Source organism: Lytechinus pictus, chromosome 12 (genome assembly GCF_037042905.1).
Source record: "Lytechinus pictus isolate F3 Inbred chromosome 12, Lp3.0, whole genome shotgun sequence".
Taxonomy (NCBI): domain Eukaryota; kingdom Metazoa; phylum Echinodermata; class Echinoidea; order Temnopleuroida; family Toxopneustidae; genus Lytechinus; species Lytechinus pictus.
In genome coordinates this window covers 27681913-27693204 of record NC_087256.1, presented here as the reverse complement: position 1 = coordinate 27693204, position 11292 = coordinate 27681913, and the positions used below count along the sequence as shown (strand labels likewise).

Below are 11292 nucleotides of genomic sequence, written 5' to 3'. Positions count from 1 at the left end.
ACTCTCCATGTTCGGTCAAAGATAACATTTTCTTCTTGAGTGCTGTATGACAGAAGTATCATTCTCATCATCATTATTGATAATTTATTGATATACATGTAATTATAATCTGTAGTAGTAGTAGTAGCAGTAGTAGTAGTAGAAGTAGTAGTAGTTGTAGTAGTAGTAGTAGTAGTAGTACTAGTAGTACCAGTAGTAGTAGTAGTAGTAATAATAATAATAATAATAGTTGGATTTATAAAGCGCTTTTTGCCAGAGGATACAAAGCGCTGCTATTATTAGCCCGGCTTTAGCTCGAGCTACCATCACCGGCGCTCAGGAATTACTCCTGCCGGGTACCCATTCACCTCACCTGGGTCGAGTGCAGCACAGTGTGGATAAATTTCTTGCTGAAGGAAAATACGCCATGGCTACGATTCGAACACACGACCCTCTGTTTCAAAGGCGAGAGTCAGAACCACTAGACCACGACACACCCACCAGTAGTAGTAGTAGTATTATTATATTATTATCAACATCATCATCATTATTTTTATTATTATAATTACTGTAATATTTCTAGAATTGTCATCATTATTAACAAGTGTTTAGAAGTAGTGAAAATATCCCTGAAAATATTCATTTCAAGGAAACCTCCCAACGACAAACCATGCTTTCCTTATTATGAAATTTTATTTGTTTTCTTTGTAAATACATGTAAATAATGATGTGAAATAAAAACTGCACTAAAAACGAATAACTCTATCAGTATCTGTAAGACAAAGACAACTTTGCTTATTGAAGGTCTGAGATTTTCCCAGTTTACACCAACAAGAGAGGGGGCTATTTCACTTTGAGTAAGGGGAGCTTAATTCCATCTAAATTTCAGATCTTATTTAGATCATGTATTTGCCATTCAAATTCACTGGATTTTGTTCCGAGTGGCTTTTTCTCCAGTGGATGAAAATATGTGCCGTTATTCTCATGATTCCTTTCAACATTTCAAGTGTAAAAGTCTGTGCATTAGGAGTTTTTGGGTGCATAAAGTACTACGTGTAGCCTGGAGTGCCAGAAGAATGAGATATGAATACAATATTGAAAAAAAAAATTGCCCTCACTTTGATTCGTTCTTTCTTTCCATCTTTCACTCACCCTCCTACCTTTATCACTCTTCTCTCTAAATGTCTCTCTTCATCTTGTTTCTCCCTCTCTTCCTTAATATCTCTCTTTTTTCCTCTTTAAATCTCTCACTCTCTCATCTGCCTTTATTGCTCTAGAGAGAGCTCCCTCCACCCCATCTCCTGAATCTTCCTCTCCATCTCTGTCTTTTCTCTTGCTCTTCCCCCAACTCTCTCTAGTTATACATATCGCTCCTCCCTAAATCCTTCCCCTGTAACATGTGTGAGCAAGTGTGTGTCCATGGATGATTACTTGTTTCCTTGATAGTGTATCTGTCTCTTCTCTCTCCCTCTCCAATCTCTGTCTCTTCTACCTCAATACATCTTTTGTGAGTGGGGATCTTGCTCCTATGTATTTTCTCACCTTCCCCCTCTCTCTCCACATATCTCACCATGACCTCTAACCCCTCCCTCTCCATATCCTCTCCCCATACCCTCTAATACCCCCCTAAACCTTCCCCATGCCCTCAACCCCCACACCCTCTTACCCTCACCCCCCCTCCCTTCTCTCTTTCTCTCCTCTCTTGAACAGGGATGCCACTTTAAAGTTATTTAAAAAAGAAAATCATCTGGAATGGGACCTTCTGCTTTTGCACACTATTTCCAAGAAAATACTGAAATGGCAGGAATTCCTGTTTTGTCTGAAAAGTGGCATCTCTGTTTAAAATAACAAAACTGATAAAATAATAACATAAGACATCAGGATTTTCAGTATTCAAATAGCATTTTTTTTCTTCAGTTTTCAACAAACTCCAATACACATTTGAAAAGAGCAAACAGAATACAAAATACACTTATTTGTTAATTTTCTTTTTAAATGTATGTGGAGGGTGATATCTAAAATTCTTCAAATACATGTGGTAGTGATAAAATTTCCTTCTTTTTTTCAATATTACGAATATGTAAGCTCAACTCAGTGAGAACCATGCCATCACATTTGTTAACAGGCATTGTGCCATGGCATATACCCCTATTGTACAATCGGTCAACAAATGATCATCAAATCCTTGCATGTATTTGTGATTATATCCATTAATTTTTTAGTGTTTTTGTTTACATTGAACATGTACATGTGCCAAAATGACTACCGGGTAATACATATTCCACCTTGCTCTTTCCTTGACAGAATTGTCATGGTGGCCTGATCATATCCATGAAAATGTATCCCATGAGGCAAATGTAGGACTGAGGTGTGTGGAGAGCCGGGCATGCCATGCTGTAGTCACAAGAGGGCGTCAAAACAGAGTGTCCGAGGTGAAGACATCTTTGGGGATGATCGTGGGGTGATCGTCTTTAGGTCAGCGGTATGAGACAGTGGAGAAGGTCAAAGTTCACTCAATCAACAATATATTTATCCTATTATATATCCAATGGGGATGTACAGTCCATTCTATGATACATGCACCTTAAATCCGCTGCACTTTCTATTTGCTGATATCCCCTGCTGCAGCTGATGCTATAGCCTTGTTCTTGTTCATCCTTCTCCTGACATACCATACAAGGAAAAAGGTGGCCGCATATGTGGCAACTACACACTGTAGAAAGAAAATATGTAACACAAAGTAGATCGTGAATATATCAGTAAAATCACAGGTGATGCTAATCATCAATTCGGCACAGATACTGTATTTTTATCATTTACACCATCATTATCAAAATTATTTTGCACGTAACGTGCCAGTAGTTATACGATGCATTTGTTTTTCATTGCCCTCTGAACAAGTATTGAGATGAAAAATCTTTTTTTTTTATGGCTAGTATTTGACTAATTTTTCAGTTTCCCTGTGAGAAGTATCAACCATGAAATGTAAAAGTTCTAATTTGACCTTCTATTCTATTCTTTTCTGGGGCATGGGTAAAATATATAATATATCTCTGTCCAAAAGAAATAAATAAAATATAAAAATCATAGATAGACTTATACATGCACATTATCTTTCTTTTCTTTCTTTTTTTGTTATAATTACAATCTATCCATGAGAAAAAGTGTTCCAGGAGTATTCATTTTTTATTGTAGCATATTGTTGTTCATGGCACTATTCCATTACCGTAATCCCCAATGATTTATATGCCAGGCTAATGCGGGAGGATTTGGTTCTCCCCTGTACAGCTCTCATTATTCCGATACTTTTTTATGTTCTATTATTCATCATTATATTATCACTGTTTATGACTTTATTGAAACAGAAAAAAATCCATTATCAAAACAAATTTACAACCCTTCCCCACCCCTGTTGACTTCCTTTAATGTTAAGGAAATAGCAGTTATCTCATTATGAGATAGCTCAGTCGGTAGAGCGGGGGATTCGTATTCCGGTGACCCGGGTTCGATTCCCACTTGGTGCGCTAGTGCCCTTTGGTAAGGCATTAATCCTCAGTACCAGGTCCTTCGGAGAGGACTTTAAGCCGTCGGTCCTCTGGTTGCGTGCTTACAAGCATTCATGCTTTCTTAGCAGTCAGGTAAAAATATCACCACCACCACCACCTATTTTAGATGCCGATAAAAATGTGAATGCTTCCGTTTCTTTCCATATCAAATTCAATAGATTTCTTGAAATCAATGTACACTCAAGTTTCAAAGTACTCACATTCCTCTTGCCGAATGTTGTGTCCGCATTGAACCACTTCTTGATCCCTGTGTAGTGGGCGAACTGGGATTCATCTACATATCCTCCACCCATGATTCTGTTATACAGGGAAATATAAGAGTAATTACATTACTTGATACTCATGCCTATTACACGTTGGATGCCACCACTAAAAGAATTGCAGTATTTTAGGGGGATGAAATCAAGTACTTCATGTGGAAAAAAAAGTGGTTTCAACTTTTCTCTCATTTGGACATGTTTATTTTTATTTATTCATGTTTTTATTATTATTATTTTTTTTTACAGTTTTTTTTAAATTTATTTATTATTATTAATTTTTTTTTTTTTTTGGGGGGGCATTTTGTGTTAAACCTGAACTACTTTTATATAAAAAAAAGAAAATACTGCAAAAAGGAACAGTTGGTATTTCTGTATTAAGAAACAAATGAGCCTTGAGACAAAAGGCACTGGGATTTGTCAAAGAGGTCTTTCATGCCTCGGCAAACAACAATACATATACTTGGTACCCAATAATTCGACTAGAAGCAAAGCAAAGAACATTTATGGTAATTAGCTAAATGAATTCTATTTATTTATTTATTTTATTTGCCTTCTTTACCCAGGGTAGCCTGTTCAGTGATCGACACACTGTTTTCAATCAAGGCCCTGAATAATACATATATACATAGAACAATCACGAGAATACAGTACAAGGCATATGAAACAGACAATACCATACTGTATTGTGGAAAAGATAAATTACCCACCAGCAAGCAAAGGGTGGCAAAGGAAGGAAGAGAAGGAAGAGGAGGGGGAGGATGAAGAGGAGATAAGGAAATATTCTGGTGGTATCCAACTCAACATTCACATTCAATTTTGGAGTCATTGATTAAATCATCCTAAGTTCCCTTTTCTATTTTTTTTCTTCCAAGGTTTACATGTAGTCCAAGCTACAAGTACATGTGGAAGTTGGAGTTGGGGGCCTGGGTGTCGTAACAAAGCTTTGCGATTGATGACGGGACTGGCTTCTAAGATTGATTACATAGAATAGTGTGTATAATCAATCGTCAAAAAAAAAAAGCTCAATGATCAATCACAAACTGTTCATGTCTTTTTGGTCCAGGCTAGAAGAGGCATGACCTTGTTTTTTCATATAAATATTTTTTTATGGTTTTTTGTCAATTCAAGGATGCCGATTACAATCTGAATGATGCCACTCGTGTAACCTTGAGCATTTTCTGCAAAGTGGCAAAATCAAATATGGCCACCATAATATGCAAATTACCCATGTTAATTATAAAATTGCCCCCACATATTGGCTATAAAACACATGTAATTGTGTGAAGGAGTGAAATACTCTCTGAAAAAAATTATTTTTGACAAAATACGTATTTTCTTGATATTCAAAAAGGCCACCATAGACCTCTGTATACTCTCTTATGTACAATATGAATGGCGAAAACTAATTTTCACAAACATGAGCGCTAAACTACTAATTGTGATCTATTGATCATAAATAATTATATTATAATAATAATTATTTATAATCAATTTTCAAATTTCATTAATTGTTGAATAATTATTTTTATCTATAAATTGTTCTTCAAAACCGCATTTTGTAACATCGCTTATCGAAGCTACGTCATAAGTTAACGAAGCGATTCATGGGTCAAGCCTAATGTACCATATTTTTCGGTGAATAAACCGCGGCCATGTATTAACTGCACCCCAAAATCGGGAGGCTAAAAAAAAAATTTAGCAGACCGATGTTCATAACATTTTAAGTTAAGCAATTTCACTAAAATATCATTGAAAGATCAAAAGATATATTACTAATTTTTGTATTTAAAAAAATGGTTTCTTCATTCTTTAACTTTATTTTTCAAATAATATAAATTATTTCTTTGTAGAATAAAGAAAAAAGACCATGAAATGGCAGTATTGTATATCAAACTTATAGTCTAAAAAGGGAAAAAGTAAAAATAAAAAAAATGTTGAGAGAAACGAAGGAAAATAAATGAAGAATAAAGGACATTATTTATTGCCTGTTATATAACCAATTACGAATACATGCATATGGTAGAGCATTTTCCATGCATTTTTAGGTGTAAAAAAAAAAACAAGTTTTCATTACAATACAACCAGGGTTTTTTTTAAGGAAAAGGAGACCATAAAATGGCATATTTTAATATCAAAATTATGGTATAAAAAAAGAAAGTTTATTTTTATATTGAGAGAAAAAGGAGAAAAATAAAGAATAAAGGACATTATTCATTGCATTTTTTATAGCCGATTACGATTATGATCGATTACGATTACATGCCTATTGTAGAGCATTTTCCATGCATTTTTAGCTGAAAAACGTTTTCATCACAAAACCAGGTTTTTTTAGGAAAACATTATTAAATTAATAGTAATTAAATAAACAATATAAAACAACCTTTACGAAGAAGATTTTTCAAACAAAACTTCGCAAAATCTAGTGTTTAGTAACCAACAAATAATTATACATTAAATATTCTATATATTTCTCGGCGTTGTGGCGTGCGCCTGTAATCCAAGCTGTGGGGAAGTTACAAATTGATGCAGAGGTTCGAGCCCTGGTCACGTCTTTCGGAAGGTGACGTTAAAGGTCGGTCCCAGACTTAAATAATCATCTGATTGATACACGTCTGACAAAACTCAAATACACACACACACACACGAATACCCTGAATTATGAAGAAATTCAGTCAGTTAATTGATGAAACTTTGCTGTTTCTCTGGATAAACCGCACCCAACTTTTCAAGATTACAAAGCGGGGAAAACGGTGCAATTTATATACCGGAAAATACGGTATTTGCTTTGCTGACAAACGGATCGAGGGATCTACACGAGATTGGTCTGGTAAGAAACCTTCATTTTTTCACCTTTTTATCAACCAAGTTTTTTAACCTTCATACGCATTAAGGTGTAAAAACAAATAAAATCACAAACATTTACGTGATTTCTATCTACAAAGATGGATTTCCTAGGGAAATCCATCTTTGTTTTGATGTGTCTCTTATACATATATGGGAGGCGGTTCAAGGCTCCATGATGAAGAAGTACTAGTATATGTCAAAATATTAAAAAATATCATCATGGAGTCCTCAAGGGCTAGTACAGTGGCACAGATACAAATTTTGACCAGCGCGAGTGTTGTGATATGCTACTGAATGAGTAAACGGAATTGTCACTTTTCATGTACACAAAGTCTATGGGGAAACGGAATTTCCGTTTTCTGACCTGCTGAAACGGAATTCAAGATTTTCTGAAACGGAAAAGGCAATTTTTTAAAATGGAAAATGACTGTCCCTAAAAATTGCATCATTCATTGGAAAAGAAACGTTTAAAAATGATTTAAAACAATAAAGAACGTTTTATTTGTTTTTTAAATGTTTTTTATTAACCCTGCTAGGACTGATAGTATCTGCCTAGTCTTGAGGACTCCATGATGTTTTTTTAAATATTTTGACATATATTTCTTCATCATTCATGGAGTCTTGACACTCTTCCCATACATACATAAGAGACTGACCAAAACAAAGATAGGAAATCCGTCTTTTAAGATAAAAATCACATAAATCGTGGTGATTTTATTTATTTTTACATCTTCCTACATGTATGCCTAATGCGTATTTTTTATTTTATTGTAATTATAATAATTATTTATAATTACTAAATTAGGCCCGACTTGAAACGGATATTTCAATATTTGGATACCCGACACTGAAAACCGGACAGCGGACGGGTATCCGAAATTTTAGTTTTACCCTGAAATATGCAAAATAATATCCATTTGCAGCTTATTTGAGTTATAACTTATAAGATTAAAATATTCTACGAATCAGTGGAATATTTTCTGAAACTCTGAATATTTCTGGTATTTTCTGAGCCATCCAATATATTAATATAAATATTCATGCTGTTTGACCAGCGACCCTCGCATGCGATGTTTTGAAATCAGCCGTGAATAATTACGTGTGACTGTGAGGAATCAATTAGATACTGGCCCAAAATCACCAATTTTGAGGACAACCGGAGGACACCCATGGGTTCATATCATCTCGCGTGCGAAGGAGTATATCAGTCATATGCACGCGACACACACGACAAGTCAAAAAGATAGTGGGCTTTTGCCCACATAAAATATCACCAGTAATCTGGTATTTTACATTCTGCTATGACACTTACCGAATCATTTAGACCCTTCCGTGACTTCTCCTTGAAGTTTCTTTTTTAAAATATGTATATTTTCTTGATCTTTAGTGAAGATTTCACGGAGATAAAATTTGGTCAGCGTAGATATCAATTTTCGCCTAAAGAGGGCGCGCGATTTATATTCATATCAAAGATACGACAAGGGAAAGATTAGGAACCTACACTATTTTACACGCAAATCGACGCAAGGCATTACGCGAAGTCCGTGAAGTGTCCAATCTTCATTGTATAGACTTTGGCACTCACACTTTGGTATACCGTGACGTTAATATACTGCTTGTACTGCAGCTGGTTTCGTTCCAGGCATGTGTATTTAAAAAAAAAAATTATATTAGTCATCGTTTTAAATTAATTGCAACAAAAGTGTTATCATCGCAAATAGTAATCTTGAATTATGTTTTTGAAGGTATTTTATTTATTGGTGCCCATAATTAGTAAATTAATCATAAGAATTGCGCATTCAAAGAATTTAGACACAGTTATAAAATTACCGAGGAGCTGAATCAAGGTTGTGAAATTTATTAGCGCCACCAACGGGCTTCCTTGTATTTCCGTAGAAGAGACAAACGAAGTCACTTGCTAGGCCGAGGTAAGCGAAATTTGCTCTTTTTAAATGAAATTAGTATAATATCATATGTATAATTTTGTTTGCTACTTACCGGAAAGAGCCCCGGTGCGTAGCGAGAAGGAGTTTCGGCAAATATTACTTCAGCAATGAAGCAATGTTTGCCGACTACTTCGAAATCTACGGTCAAACACGGTCCGGTGTACGAGGTTCGTATATATATACGAACCTCGTATTAGTGTGAGTGACCGGAGGATGGACACGGAGTGAAATAAGGGTGAAGAGTAAGAAATAAAGTAGACAGCTGGCAGCCGTCTGTTTCGAGGAGTTTTTTAACTTTTTTTTTTCTCCTCGTACACAGACGGCTCGCTAGCGTGCAGCCACCATTAGGGGACTTGCAATGCAAAATCCCCCCGTCGGGGCTCTTCAATTTTTGTCTTTAATGAATAAAAATTTTGAAAATTAACGCGACCAAAATGCAAATTAATATTCCCTCTTGGCTAGGCACGCTCACGCATCACAAGAGGGCGCTTTTTCGCGAGCTCCGTTCGCTGTACAAAAATTGCGACCGGCGGCGGCAGCGTGACGAAGCGAAATTGAGCTCTAGAGCCATGGCATGTCGTTCTTCAATCCACTCATACATGTATATATCGAATGCCAGAAAAATGATTTAGACACCATATGGCTGTGTGACGTATGGACTTACCATCTGACTCATCCGCACTTCCAGCGAACCAACGAACGACGATCGAGAGGCCTGGAAAATCACTTGTAAGTACCAAATTTGCCTGATTTTGTAGAAATCTTGACTTTTATGAATAATTATATTACTTGCACACTGATGCATCATGATTCATGATGAAGATGAAATTCTAAGCTTTAATTTAACACCGAAATTACGTGGGAAGAACTTAGCGGATGAAAGCGATTCAGCTTGATGCACAGGCCTGTTGCAGGCAAAATTGTCGCGATTTAGCGCCTTCGCGCTCTTGAATTTCGCGGGGGGGATTTGGCGTCTGCTTCATCTGCCCTGCACAGTCCCGCGTATCGCTTTCAGAGTGCACATTTGCACTCACTTATTACGTAGGTAATATTATTTTCTTCATTTGTTAGTCATGGACCAATTTAACATTTTATTCACTTTAAAAATGTATTATATTACAATGAACTAGATGCATAACAAAGCACACAACCTATTATTTCCTGTTCATTATGAATCATGATGGATTTACATCTTATTCTCAGACTTTTGTTTTTACTTGTTTTCACTGTCTTCAGTTTATTTTTTATTTTTAGATCATGTATTGATATCGGAATATGGTATGATTTTTTATTTTTTTTTCCTTTTATGAATATTTGATCTATTATAGACTTGGGGAAATCGATTATTTTACACACTCAGTATTTCTATTTGTAAACTAATAAATTGTAAAATGCTACATTTTTTTTCAGAAATAAATTGGTGAAAGGGGGGGGGGGTGCTCCGTTCTATATTATGATTTTTTTTTCCTTTATCTCTCTTTGAAAATCACATGTGTTTTTATTTTCAAAGCCCTTATTGAAAATCTTTTTGACTATGATTTGATTTATTTTCTTTTATTATTATTTTTGTTTCCTTCAGGTTTCGTAATCTATTCCTGAAAACGCTCAATCGAGTCCATTATCAACTCATCATCCGCATGTCTGGCGACTGGCGAGAAAATTTCCAGGCCGATTGTGAACATCAGTCCAGGCCAAGGATAAAGCCATGAACGACCATATCTGGCTAATGCCACGTGACAAGATCTCTATGCTGGATTACAGCTAGCATATGACTAGCTTGAGAAATTTAAATATTCAAGAAAGAAACATAAGATTTTTATCTATTATTTTTTTATTATTTAGAGTTCTGTTTTGTTTGAATTTTTCGTTCTATTTTTCGTGTTTTGTTCTCGCAAAATTCTTGGAAAAAAATGATTTCTGTGTCATGTACTCCTAACAATTTCAGCACCAATTATTGCACATATTTTTTTCTGCACTGCACTGGGAAAGGGGAGGGGGGGAGTAATTTTTCTTCCAGTATTTTATCATGAGGTGTCATGACTTTTATCTTAATGGCACTTACGTTCTCAGGAATTTTTCTTCATATATGAACTGTGGTCGAAAATCTGAATTATGGAATTGTAATAACTATTATTCAATTGTTTAAAGGGTTTTTCAGCAAGGTTGCATCATTATTTTGCCTTCCAGATATTATTATTTGGCTTTAATATAAGATCATGGCCAAAATGTCAGAAGAGGTGGATCATCTGCTCCAGCTACCAGCTGATAGGATTACTAATGGATTACTCATTGATCTACTACCAAAACTCACAAGAGGAGAGGGAATTACATGGTCACAATTTCATGAAATAGTTCAAAACAAATATGACTCTGAATGTTCTTTAAAGGCCCTTCAGACCAAGTTAACAAGGATCTATGGAAGGTACATGAAACTAAACAAAACAAAACAAACTAAAGACCAAAATGATGTGAAGGTCAACTATCTGCAAGAACCTTTCGAGCCCCCAGGAAAAATTGTTCAACCTCCAAAGAATGCTAAAGTAGACCAAGATCACGATGCTGCTAGTCCTAAAAAGAGAAAAGTCTATTCCAATGATCAAGTAGAAAATTTAGGAAAAGAACTTGAGAGATTCAAGGACATAGTACAAAAAACAGAGAGGGAAGTAATGACTTACAAGAAGAAAGTGAAGCACCTTG

General features: G+C 35.5%; 1 long non-coding RNA gene across 1 annotated transcript; it reads right to left on the bottom strand.

The window, feature by feature from the left end:
- Positions 1-1862: 1862 nt before the first annotated feature.
- Positions 1863-3842, bottom strand: LOC129272358 (uncharacterized). The gene is made up of 2 exons (XR_008585723.2): positions 3746-3842; positions 1863-2692 (listed from the first exon to the last, which is right to left on the bottom strand). It is a non-coding gene; the product is annotated as an uncharacterized LOC129272358 (long non-coding RNA).
- Positions 3843-11292: the final 7450 nt, after the last annotated feature.